The sequence below is a fragment of the Bison bison genome, unplaced genomic scaffold, assembly GCF_000754665.1.
Source record: "Bison bison bison isolate TAMUID 2011002044 unplaced genomic scaffold, Bison_UMD1.0 scf7180017864484, whole genome shotgun sequence".
In the NCBI taxonomy this organism is placed as follows: domain Eukaryota; kingdom Metazoa; phylum Chordata; class Mammalia; order Artiodactyla; family Bovidae; genus Bison; species Bison bison.
In genome coordinates, this window is record NW_011495044.1 from 416,862 (window position 1) to 429,547 (window position 12,686).

At 51.1% G+C, this 12,686-nt stretch overlaps 1 protein-coding gene across 1 annotated transcript in view; it reads right to left on the reverse strand.

The window, feature by feature from the left end:
* Nucleotides 1–6,187, reverse strand: part of BANF2 (barrier to autointegration factor 2) — a 26,061-nt gene extending 19,874 nt beyond the window's left edge. The window contains exon 1 of the mRNA XM_010862584.1: nt 6,132–6,187. The gene's annotated coding sequence lies outside the window, so the exon portion shown is untranslated. The remainder of the gene's footprint in view (nt 1–6,131) is intronic.
* Between the last annotated feature and the right edge of the window lie 6,499 nt (nt 6,188–12,686).

The following is a 12,686-nucleotide window of genomic DNA, read 5'->3' on the forward strand; positions in this document are numbered from 1 at the left end:
CTTCTCGTGAATGCTGCTCCTCTCTGAGTAGCCATGCCAGGGCAGGAGGGAGCCACACCAAGGCTTTGGCTGGACGTGGTCTGATCTTAGCTTTGCCCCTTAGCACCTGGGAAGCTGGCCCTGATCCCACCTCTCTGTTCCCGCCATCCCTTCAGGAGCCCTTGCTGTGGATGGACCAGGAGCGTTCCTGTTTCACAGGCGTAATCTTACTAAGGGCTTCCCCTGTAGTTCAGCGGTAAAGAAATCTGCCTGCAATGCAGGAGCCTCGGGAAATGCAGGTTCTGTCCCTGGGTCAGGAAGATCCACCTGGAGGAGGGCATGGCAACCCATTCCAGTATTCTTGCCTGGAGACTCTCATGGGCAAAGGATCTCAGTGGGCTACAATCCAAATGGCTGTAAAAAGTGTGACTACAACTGAAGTGACTTAGCATGCCCGAAATCTTATTGAATCCTCCCAAAAAAACTGGGAGGCAGGAATGCATTTCAGCTCCATTTAACAGATGAAGAAACTGAGGCTTAGAGAGCCTAATAACACAGCCAAGATGGTATGCTCAGCAGGGAGAAAAGCATGGCTCCTTCTTGTGTGGCTAATATTTGCGAGCCCCACCAACTAACCAACGGCTGTGTTCTCTTCTTGATAAACATGAGTCTTGGAGAAGGGCCGGGACCAGGTCCTCAACAACGACGTCGTTGTAGCTGTCACGCATGTCAGCGCTCCTCGGCCGTGACGCACAGCCACTTCTGGATTTAGAGTGCATGCTTGTTTCCGGAGCGTGACCTTCCCTCAGGGCCCTCCTGCCTGGCTCACTTGGCACTGCTGGTGGTGGCCAACTCTTCTACATCTGCCCAGGCATCAAGCCTCTTCAGCCTCACAATGTGGGCGTCTTGCTGGTCAGGTGGCCACGGGCTTCCTGCAGTTTCTGCAGTCGTCCAGGTCTGCAATGCTAGGGTCGGTCCCAGGCACAGGAGGTCCTCTGGGCGCCTACCACCCCTCAAAGCACCTTTGTGCAGGGATGTCTGGGAGGAAAAAGAACACTCTCCAGTGGAAGGAAAAACCCCAGGGCTGGAGACAGGGCCCCCCAAGGTACAAGGTGATGCTTCTATACAGCGTCACTTAGGTCACTGAGACAGCAGCTGGGACTCAGCCTGAAATTAAACAGCGACGTGACCTTGTCCAAGTCACTTCCCTTCCTCAGCTGCTTCGTCCATCAGGTGAGAGGGATGGAGTTAGGTTAATTTTCCAAAGTGCGCTTAACAGGACTATGGCATCTAATCTTCCCCCAACCCTTAGAGATTCTCAGTGTCCGCCAGCTTATTCAAGGCCCTGACGAGTCCTGCACAGAGAGGGAACAGCTGACGTGGCCTAACCCACTGTCTCCTGACTCTCCTGGACCACTCAGCCTTTGAAATAATGTCAGTTAGCATCCCTGTTAACTGTTAGGTTATGAGGAAACTGCCATGGCTATTTTTCAAGTCTCTTCTGGAGTTTAAGTTCTTTAAATCTGCAGCCCCTCTGAGTCCATGCTGGGAGACAGGAGGCCTGGGTAGTTCTCCAGAACTGATAGGGGGCCTGCCCTCTGCTTCCCCAGCCATCACAGAACACCTGTCTCTTGCCAACCATGCTAATGTCTTGGCTTCCTAGCAGTGTTCCCTCCTTTCTAGTTTTCCACGAAGAATCTCCCCTTTCCTGCCCTCACCCCACGTAGCTCAAGGGGACTGGGCCTCACTGCCTGGCTCCAAGGGCCAACATGGAACCCAGGCCTGGTTGCGAGGTGACACAGCCTCCTGGCCATGATTATGGGGACCCCATGAGGTCAACCAGAAAGAACTCTGGAACATTAGCCAGAAAGATCAGGGAAGAAGTGGGGCCTCCTTCCTGCTGTAGGGGCAAAGCAAGGCGAGGGGAGGGGGGCATCTCTCCCTTACTTTGGAGTCTGCCAGTGAGATCTCAGGAGAGGCAGATCTGAAGATGTGGACAATTTTCTGGCATCTCTGAGGGCCTGGATCCAGCCATTCCTGAAGCCCTTGCCTGTACCCTGCTGGGCTGTACTCAAAGAGAGTTTTGCTACTCCACATGTGGGTGTGGACCTGCACAGACTTGGCACCTCCTGGGAGTTTGTAGAGGAATGTAGAGTTTCAGGACACTCCCTAGACCCACTGGATCAGGATCTGCGTTTTAACAAGACCCCATGTGGTCTGGGTACAGATTCCAGCCTACAAGGGCCACATGGGATTATGGCCATGTGGCCTCCTCTCTTTTATTCAGGCTGCATCCTGACTTGCTTGGGCCAACAGGATGTGCTGAAAGTGGTGCTGCTGGGCTATGCTTGGCTCTCCAGTGGTCTGGTGGCTTTGCTTCCTCCAGCAGAAGCCAGCTGCAGTGTGGCTGGTGGCTGAGAGGTGGCCACCTTTGTACAGTGCCACAGTCGCCACACACACACACACACAAATCCCACATGGAGTGGAGCCTTGCCCAAATAGCTGACCCACAGAATCAGGTGAAATAGCTAATTATTGCTGTTGTAAGCCACCAGTCAATCCTAAAGAAAACCAACCCTGAATATTCATTGGAAGAACTGATGCTGAAACTGAAGCTCCAATACTTTGGCCATCTGATGCAAAGAGCTGACTCATTGGAAAAAACTCTAATGCTGGGTAAGTTTGACGGCAGGAGAAGAAGGGGGCGACAGAGGATGAGAGGGTTCGATGGCATCACTGACTCAGTGGACATGTGTTTGAGCAAACTCCGGGAGATAGTGAAGGACACGGAAACCTGGAGTGCTGCAGTCCATGGGGTCAAAAAGAGTCAGACATGACTGAGCAACTGAACAACAACAGCAAGCCACTAAGTTAGGGGTTATTTTGTTATTTAGCTGAGGAATGGCTGCCCGGCCTTCTGCAGGGTTTCTCTTGCCCTAGACACTGTGCTGAGCACTTCCTGTTTGCCAGGTGCCATTCCAGATGTAGGGAGGAGAGGTGAGCGCAGATAGCACCCTGCTCTGGCAGGACTGACATTCTTGTCCAGGAACAGCAATAGACAGGAGAACACACAAACCCAATGTAGGGTATCTGGTTTGTGTCACCTCCAAATTCACTGGTTGAAATCCTAACCCCATGTGATGGTGTTAGGATGTGGGGCCTCTGGGAGGTGATTAGGGTGTTTAGTTCAGTCACTCAGTGGTGTCCGACTCTTTGCGATCCCAGGAACCACAGCATTCCAGGCTTCCCTATCCTTCACCATCTCCTGGAGTTTGCTCAAGCTCATACTGGGTGTTCTGGGGCTTGGTATCTCATTATCTCCTGTGAGGTTCTGGGTTTCAATGGGTTTCAATGAGGTTCCTCCAGCCCTATGACCCCCAGCAAGAGCCAAGCCCATGGATAGCGGAGCCGGGGTGTCGCCTGGAGAGCACATTCTAGGCTTTATCCCAGGTAACTGGCAGCAAAGAGGCTGTTTAGTAGCCTTCTTTGCAAGCTCATTGAAGCTGCCAGTTTGGGGCTCCCTGATGTGAAAAAAAAAAAAAACAAAAAAACAAAACAGAGTGTGGCTACTATTTCAGGGCAACTAGCAGAAGGGAAATTGCTACAATTAGTTGGAGCTGTTTTCGATTAGCCATATTTTCTTCCTCAGCACAAAACATCTGCTGGGGTCCCATCAGAGCCAGACGCACAGGCAGTGAACCAGGTGGGTCCATGGGGGGCCCAATGTCAGCCAGCTCAGAGTTGGAGGCCGGGGCTAAGATAGCCCTGGAGGAACCGGGCAAGTTGGGAGCAGTTTGTTATTTGGAAGGGTAGGAAGAACCGTGCTTCCTTGCCCAACCTGGGGGGCAGCAGGTGGAGATGCAGGCGGAGATGCAAAAGGAGAGCAGGCCTTCCCTCGAGTTAGAGGACTGCACGGCCCTTAGCGTCTGTGACGTCTCCACAGGGTCACCCCACTCTGGGCAGGCACCCAACCATCCTCCTCTGAGAAAGGGTGGGGACACCCACCTGATGGGCTAGGGAGGACTGCATGAAATAATGTCTGTACACACACTTGATATCCAGGAGGTGCTCAGTGAGTGTCGGCCGAATCATGATTTGACAGGCAAGAGTCTTGGGAGAGGAGAGTCGGGCTGCGGGATGTTCGATTCATGTGCAGCTGGTTCCAACCTGGCGCTGTCACTCCTTCATTCATTCAACAAGCATTCATTCTGCAGACTGTCTGCGACCTCTCCCCTTAACCAGCCTGGGGCCCCAGTTTCCTACCTGGGGCCCAGCGGAGTTGATCCCTCAGGTTCCTTCAAGCTCTCCCCGCTAACCATGTTTGCAGCCGCCCTGGGAGGCCTGACCCAGTTGGACTGAAACATGGAAGGTTAGCCAGGTGCTGAGACCCAGATCCTGAATCCAAGATACAGATCGGCCTTTCAAGATCTTTTTGGTCCAGCTCCCGATTGATCACAAGGGTCCCACCCCAGCCCTGCTGGCGGAAGGCACCCAGCTTGTCTAGACGCTTCCAATGGCTGCTTTGCAAAGCAGCTCATTCTATTTTCAGAGCTCTCTCATGCTGGACAGCTTGCCTGTACATGGAGTATATATAAAATCTAGGTTAAAACCCCTCTTAAAACATCGTTCCTGGTTTCCGTGTCTACAAGCTTTACCTTCCTGGTGGCAGGATTTAAAGCAAGGACATGGGGCGGCAGGTCTCATACACAATGGGTGCCTCATACGTGTTCCCGCCCTCCTCTCCAACTGGGAGTTGGGGATACAGGTGGCCCCCGGGGCCCTCTGGCCTCTAGACTATACTTCCCGTTCGGTGGGCCTCGGGTGGAGATAGCATTCTCAGCAGACTGTTGACAACTGACACCTGGGACCCAAGTGTGAGACGTGAACAATCAAGATCTGGGTCAGCCATCCCAGGAAGAGGAAGGCGGGATGGCAAAGCCTCAAGGTCAAAGGTCTCTCCATCAACTCTCCTCGCTTACTGCCTGACACACTCAGGTAAAGCCAGAAGCCACTGAAAACCACGGTCCCCAGAACAACCGGCCCACGGGCACCCGTCAGAGAAGGCGAGTGGCCGTCTTGATGCCTGAAACTGATGGATTGGGGGCAGAGCGAAAGCGTGGGGTGGCACGGCGAGGCTGGCCCTGTGCTCTGGGGTCCCTGCATGGAGTCTGGCTCTTGGCTGCAGACCATCCTCAGCCAAGGGCTGGTGGCCCAGCTGGAAGAGCCAGGGTCCCCTTGGAGAGGTGGCTCCAGTCCCCATCACCTTCCTCTGATTTGCTTGCTCTCCTGGTGTGCTGAGCCATCCACCCTCTTCTGACCACTGTCTCAGATCTCCCTCATTGTCCTGGAAGGGGAGGAGGAGACCTGACACAGCCGAGGGCTGTGGCGAGTTGGATTTAAAGCCTGCAGAGGGCTTCCCTGGTGGTCCAGTGGTTAAGAATCTGCCTGCTAATGCAGCGGACCCGGGATCCATCCCTGGTCTGGGAGGAATCCACGTGCCGTGGGGCCACTGAGCCTGTGCACCGCAACTGCTAAGCCTGTGTCTAGAGCCCACACTCTGAAACAAGAGAACAAGAGAAGCCACCCCAGTGAGAAGTGTGCATCACAGCTCTCCTCAACTACAGAAAAGTCCTTGAGCACCAAGGAAGACCCAGTGCAGCCAAGAATAATAAATTAATTAATTTAAAAAAATTCAGAGACTCAGAGTGTTCAGAGAGGAAGGGCCTTGGTGCGTGTTTCTGGCGGGGCAGTGGTTTTGGCATCCGGTGCACACCCAAGGCTCCATCTGCTCAGCGCCCATGAGGTATGTCCTTGACCGAAGATGGCCTATGACCTCCGTTCACCAGGACCGGGAGGTCAAGGGGTGCTGCCATCCAATGGTGGACCTGCCATCTGACAGCCTGCCTCCCTGCCCCTGGCGTCTATTAAGACACGGCTGGCCTTTGCCCAGGGAGCTGGGGCAGGTGGCAGAGCGGCCTGGAGGTAATGAGAATATCACTTCCTGCAGCTGGTAACCCCGCAGGCAGAGGCTGGAAAGGGGGTGAGGGGTTGGGCAAGCAGCTTCCCAGGAAGGGTCCCCAGGGGGGATGATGCTGTTGTGACCCTGCGAGACCCCCCCAGTGCCTGGCCCACCCTGCCCACCCGGTACTCACCAAGGGTGCCTGGAACTCGGCGCTGAAGGTCAGTGTATCTGGGTGGCCTGGCCTGTAAGTGTGGGCCAGCCCTGGGCAGGGTCAGCTTATACCCCAGCCCAGGGGCAAGTCAACCCCCAGACCCTGAATGGACTACATTGTGATGTCACACCCTGGGGCAGCCTCCACCCGACCTGCTGTCCCCACTGGTGTCAGAAGATTCTCCTCAACCCCACCTAGAACTGAACCCCATCTGGGTGCCGTCCTAGGCCAGCTCTGCTGAGAAGCAGCGAGGTGTCTGCCCCTCAAGCTTGGGAGCAGCTTTAAACCTTCCTACACCAGGTATTCTCCAGGCCAGGGTCAACAAAGTTAGACCAATTTCCCAACACGGTTAGACCAAGTTCTTCCTTTATACATAAAATTTCCCACATAAACTGACTGCAGGGGGTACCTCCCACCTTTACCTCTTCACTTTTCGTGTCCTGTCTGATTGATTTAAATATACAGAGCCAACTCCTGGTTTTTTCCCCCAACTGCCCACCTGGTGTGTTCAGAGGACAAGCAGAGGAATTTAAATATTAGCTCAGGAAAACAAACAGAAGCAGAGGCATCCCCCACCCTCTCTGTCTCTCGTTAAATCCAGCACAGACCTTTGGCTTGCATAGTACATACGCCTTCACCGCTTTCCTTTCGAGGTCACTGGTAATCAGGTAAAACTTCTGTCTGATAAGCCCAAAGAGAAAAGGAAAACACACAAAAAAAGGGGCCGAAGTCTCCAAGTTTTCTAGTGGTTCCATCTCCTTCTGCCTCTGCTGCTGGAGGCTGGGAGTGGGGAACAGTCTAACCAAAGGGCAAATGGCCTTGCCTTAGAGACTGTCCTCGATGTTAGAGTCTCAAATGGTAGATTTCAAAACTGGGGGGTGGGGAGTGGAATCAAATCAGCAGTGAAAGTAAAGTCGCTCAGTCGTGTCCAACTCTTTGCGACCCCATGGACTGTAGCCTACCAGTCTCCTCTCTCCATGTGATTCTCCAGGCAAGAATACTGGAGTGGGTTGCCTTTTCCTTCTTCAGGGGATCTTCCCAACTCAGGGATCGAACCCCAGTCTCCCACATTGCAGGCAGACCCTTTAACCTCTGAGCCACCAGGGAAGCCCTGGTGGAGGGCTTGTTAAATACAGATTCCTGGGCCCCACCCCTGATGATCCTGATGCAGCAGGGCTGGGGTAGGACTGAAGAATCTGCATTTTTAACAAGTTCCCGGGTGTTGCTGGCAGTCCAGGAACTACACTTTAAGAATCAATTGCTCAAAAACGTAAAGGGTACTGATCTCTGGGGTCTGGTCCTAAAGTAGTGCTGCTGGCTGATGGCCATACTGAGGGGCTGCAGGAGAATGGACAGGAGCTATAGCTTTGAGGGGCTTCCCTGGTGGCTCAGCTGCTAAAGAATCCGCCTGCAATGCAGGAGACCCCGGTTCGATTCCTGGGTTGGGAAGATCACTTGGAGAAAGGGATAGACTACCCACTCCAGTTTTCATGGGCTTCCTGGGCTTCTGTGGTGGCTCAGATGGTAAAAAAAATCTGCCTGTAATATAGGAGACCTGGGTTCCATCCCTGTGTTGGGAAGATCCCCTGGAGAAGGGAATGGCTACCCACTCCAGTGTTCTGGCCTGGAGAATTCCATGGACAGAGGAGCCTGGCAGGCCACAGTCCACGGGGTTGCAAAGAGTTGGACACGACAGAGAGACTAAGACTAAGCACAGCACAGCACACATAGCCTTCAGACCTCTGGACTCAGCCACCCTGCCCCGATGAGGACCTCTTCCTCACTGGTGCTGAGCTGTACTAGGGAGGCACAGCACCACGTGGCCTCCTGGTTCTACTCCTTCAGTGTCTGAGGGAGCCTGACCTCCAGCTGCTAGCACCTGTGTCTCTTTGATGGGTGGCTTTCTCCAGCTCCTGGAGCCCACCCTGCCTGCAGGCGATGCAGCTGCAAGGCCAGGGATTAAAGTCTCCCTGGGGACATTCTTAACCAAAGACTGTTGGCGGTTGGTACCCTTCTGCTCAGGTGTGGTCATTTGGAGGACTGCTGTGTACCATCCTCCACAGGTCCCCCAGGATGAAGCCCCTGGTGCCTACAGCCTACAGGGAACCATTTTGACTATACATCCTGTCTTTTTGCTCCCTCTCCTGGCTCACTTCCACCCTCCCCCATCAGGACCAGCCCCCTAAATAAATGACTTGCCCTTGAATCCTCATTTCAAGATCTGCTTGAGGGGAACCCAGACTAGGACATCATGAACAAGAAATGGTTTTTGTCCTTGATAAGGTCACATTGAGAGGAGGAAAGACAAACTGGCTGAGTAGCACCGGGAGTTTTTGGGAATTGTTGGCAGGTGTCGGGTCTCAGGGCAGAGGCAGGTGGTCTGCTGGTGGCCCTTTGGGGTGTCATGAGGGTGCCCTGAGGAAGCGCAGGAGCTCAGCTGAGACTCTCCGAGGGAGGCCAGTGGGGACAAGGGGACTCGGCAACCTGGCCTGAGGTCTTTTTTTCCGCCCAGGAGGCCTGAATGTGGTACCCGCAGGGGACTGAGTTGCTGTGTAAATTCCTCCTGCTTTTCACCTTCCTAGACAATTCTTCCTGAAAGAAGAATTTGGAAGGGGACCTGGAACCATATTAAATATGGCTCTTGTTAGGCTTGGACACCTTTCAGATGCTTGGAGGGGAGTTGATAAGAGTCTCTGCTGACCCAATGGGATGAATATGCTTTCCTGGGTGCCCACCTCATGCCGACACTGAGGCAGGATCAACCGGCTGTTTTTGCAGGGGGCTGTGGTCCCCCCAGTTCCTTTCTCTCACCCCTCCGCATTGTTACCAGTCTTCCCAGGGTCCCCCAAACAAACATGTAGCCTGAATGAAAACACTGTGCCTGGCATCAAAATACCCTTCGATGCAAGTTCTCACCCCCTCACTCGAACACTTCACGTATGGAAATTCTGGAACTCCCACTGAGGAGCCCAGTGGCCGTTTGGCTGGGCAACTGCACAGATGGTTCTTAGGGGACGAGGCACCCAGAGTTCTTCTTGTCTCACATTTCCTTGTGGCTGGAGAGAGAACGAAGCCCATTGTACTGCCACGTGGGGTCAATGAGTCTGCACCTTCTCAGCATCACCCAGGACTCAAAACGTAATTGACTTTCTCTTTCTGATAATAGGCTCTGTATAATAGGCTCACTACGAGCAAAGCTAGTGGAGGTGATGGAATTCCAGTTGAGCTACTTCAAATCCTGAAAGATGATGCTGTGAAAGTGCTGCACTCAATATGCCAGCAAATTTGGAAAACTCAGCAGTGGCCACAGGACTGGAAAAGGTCAGTTTTCATTCCAATCCCAAAGAAAGGCAAAGCCAAAGACTGCACAAACTACCACACAATTGCACTCATCTCACACGCTAGTAAAGTAATGCTCAAAGTTCTCCAAGCCAGGCTTCAGCAATACGTGAATCGTGAACTTCCTGATGTTCCAGCTGGTTTTAGAAAAGGCAGAGGAACCAGAGATCAAATTCCAACATCCGCTGGATCATGGAAAAAGCAAGAGAGTTCCAGAAAAACATCTATTTCTGCTTTATTGACTATGCCAAAGCCTTTGACTGTGTGGATCACAATAAACTGTGGGAAATTCTGAAAGGGATGGGAATACCAGACCACCTGACCTGCCTCTTGAGAAATCTGTATGCAGGTCAGGAAGCAACAGTTAGAAATGGACATGGAACAACCGACTGGTTCCAAATAGGAAAAGGAGTACATCAAGGCTGTATATTGTCACCCTGCTTATTTAACTTGTATGCAGAGTACATCATGAGAAACGCTGGACTGGAAGAAACACAAGCTGGAATCAAGATTGCCGGGAGAAATATCAATTACCTCAGATATGCAGATGACACCACCCTTATGGCAGAAAATGAAGAGGAACTAAAAAGTCTCTTGATGAAAGTGGAGAGTGAAAAAGTTGGCTTAAAGCTCAACATTCAGAAAACAAAGATCATGGCATCTGGTCCCATCACTTCATGGGAAATAGATGGGGAAACAGTGGAAACATGTCAGACTTTCTTTTTTTGGGCTCCAAAATCACTGCAGATGGTGACTTAAGCCATGAAATTAAAAGATGCTTACTCCTTGGAAGGAAAGTTATGACCAACCTAGATACCATATTGAAAAGCAGAGACATTACTTTGCCAACAAAGGTCCGTCTAGTCAAGGCTATGGTTTTTCCTACGGTCATGTATGGATGTGAGAGTTGGACTGTGAAGAAGGCTGAGCACCGAAGAATTGATGCTTTTGAACTGTGGTGTTGGAGAAGACTCTTGAGAGTCCCTTGGACTGCAAGGACATCCAACCAGTCCATTCTGAAGGAGATCAGCCCTGGGATTTCTTTGGAAGGAATGATGCTAAAGCTGAAACTCCAGTACTTTGGCCACCTCATGTGAAGAGCTGACTCATTGGGAAAGACTCTGATGCTGGGAGGGATTGGGGGCAGGAGGAGAAGGGACGACAGAGGATGAGATGGCTGGATGGCATCACTGACTCGATGGACGTGAGTCTGAGTGAACTCCAGGAGTTTTTGATGGACAGGGAGGCCTGGCGTGCTGCGATTCATGGGGTCGCAAAGAGTTGGACACGACTGAGCGACTGAACTGAACTGAACTGAATAGGCTCTAGTTTCATCTACCTCATTGGACTGACTCACATTCTTTTTCTATAGCTGAGTAATATTCCATTGTATATATGTACCATAAATTCAGTGTGCATTCATCTGTCGATGGATGTCTAGGTTCCTCCCATATTCTAGCTATTGTAAAACATGCTGTAATGAGCATTGGGATACACTTGTCTCTTTCGATTATGGCTTTCTCAGGGTATGTGCCCAATAGTGGAATTGTTGGGTCATATGGTATTTCTATTCCTAGTTTTTTAGGGAATCTTCACACTGTTCTCTGTAGCTGGTGGGAATTTGCTGTGTGACACAGGGAGCTCAATCCAGGGCTCTGTGACAACCTAGAAGGCTGGGACGGGGTGGGAGATGGGAGGGAGTTTCAAGAGGGAGGGGACATGTGTATACCTGTGGCTGATTCATGTTGATGTATGGCAGAAACCAGCACAGTATTGTAAAGCAATTATCCTCCAATAAAAAATTAAAAAAAAAAATGGCTACAAAGCTGCCATCAGCTCTGCCTTTCGACAGAAGGATTGCATTCATGAAAGGGGCCCCCTTCTGAGACCCCAGCCCAGAGCTGAGATGGGAAGGGGGCTTAGCTTGTACCTTTGAAGACACTGGTCTTGATGTTCAGTTCATATTTTACACTCCCAAAGCCACAAAAATGCCTTGGACCTGGTCATTTTATTTTTTTATTAATATAAAATAAATAATTATAATATGGAGAAAATCTATGTACTCACACATTAATTTCAGTGTTATTCAGAAATGTGGGAAGCTGGAAGTCCTATAAATGTCTAATAGAAAGTGAAAGTTGTTCAGTCATGTCCTACTCTTTGTGATCCCATGGTCTGTATAGTCCATGGAATTCTCCAGACTAGAATACTGGAGTGGGTGGCCTTTTCCTTTTCCAGGGGATCTTCCCAACCCAGGGATCAAACCCAGGTCTCCCACATTGCAGGTGGATTCTTTACCAGCTGAGCCACAGGGAAGCCCAAGAATACTGGAGTGGGTTAGCCTATTCCTTCTCCAGCGAATCTTCCCCACCCAGGAACTGAACTGGGGTCTCCTGCATCGCAGGCAGATTTTTTACCAACTGAGCTACTAGGAAAGTCCATAAATGTCTAATAGAGGAATGTTTAAATAAGCTGTATAAAATTCCCTTGTTGAAATATTAGAAGCCATTAATACAGTGATCATGAACACTATAAGGTAGCAGAAAAGAATGGTAATATTAAGTGTAAAGTTAAAAAGCAGCGAACACAAAGAATTACAACTATGAAAACACATGCCTGTGAAACAACGCTCAACATCATTAGTGATCAGTTCAGTTCAGTTCAGTCGCTCAGTCGTGTCCAACTCTTTGCGACCCCATGAATCACAACACTCCAGGCCTCCCTGTCCATCAAAAACTCCTGGAGTTCACTCAGACTCACGTCCATCGAGTCAGTGATGCCATCCAGCCATCTCATCCTCTGTCGTCCCTTCTCCTCCTGCCCCCAATCCCTCCCAGCATCAGAGTCTTTCCCAATGAGTCAGCTCTTCACATGAGGTGGCCAAAGTACTGGAGTTTCAGCTTTAGCATCATTCCTTCCAAAGAAATCCCAGGGCTGATCTCCTTCAGAATGGACTGGTTGGATGTCCTTGCAGTCCAAGGGACTCTCAAGAGTCTTCTCCAACACCACAGTTCAAAAGCATCAATTCTTCGGTGCTCAGCCTTCTTCACAGTCCAACTCTCACATCCATACATGACCGTAGGAAAAACCATAGCCTTGACTAGATGGACCTTTGTTGGCAAAGTAATGTCTCTGCTTTTCAATATGGTATCTAGGTTGGTCATAACTTTCCTTCCAAGGAGTAAGCGTCTTTTA